The following is a 634-nucleotide window of genomic DNA, read 5'->3' on the forward strand; positions in this document are numbered from 1 at the left end:
AAGCCTGGAAAGTTTGCTGGACAAAGCATATAGTGTATATATCTAACTATATAGCCTATGAAGAAATAGAACTGTATCTGAGACCAAGGACAACAAATGTATGATATGAAGTGAAACCAGCTGCTGACATCAAAAAGACTCACCTTGCGGTGCCTGGGTGGCTCAGTAGGTTAAGTGTCCGACTTCGGCTCAGCTCATGATCTCACGGTTTGTGGGTTCAAGCCCCACGTTGGGCTCTGTGCTGACAGCTAGGTCAGAGCCTGGAGCCTGTTTCAGATTCTGTATCTCCCTCTTTCTCTGACCCTCCCCTGCTCTCACTGTCTCTCTCTCTCTCTCTCAAAAATAAATAAAACATTAAAAAAATTTTTTTAAGAAGCTTATGAAAGAAATTGAAGAGGACACAGAGAAATGGGAAAATATTCCATGCTCATGGACTGGAAGAACAAATATTGTTAAAATGTCGATACGACCCAAAGCAATCTACATATTCAATGCAATTCCTACCAACAAAACACCAGCATTCTTCACAGACCTAGAACAAACAATCCTAAGATTTGTATGGAGCCAGAAAAGACCCCAAATAGCCAAAGCAACCCTGAAAAAAAAAACAAAGCTGGAAGCATCACAATCCTGG

The 634-nt window shown here is 41.3% G+C and overlaps 1 protein-coding gene across 1 annotated transcript in view; it reads right to left on the bottom strand.

Annotated features, from left to right (window-relative positions):
* Positions 1-634, bottom strand: part of HUWE1 (HECT, UBA and WWE domain containing E3 ubiquitin protein ligase 1) — a 75,536-nt gene that overhangs the window by 53,076 nt on the left and 21,826 nt on the right. The window lies entirely within an intron of this gene.

Source organism: Crocuta crocuta, unplaced genomic scaffold (assembly GCF_008692635.1).
Source record: "Crocuta crocuta isolate KB4526 unplaced genomic scaffold, BGI_CrCroc_1.0 scaffold1307, whole genome shotgun sequence".
Lineage (NCBI taxonomy): Eukaryota > Metazoa > Chordata > Mammalia > Carnivora > Hyaenidae > Crocuta > Crocuta crocuta.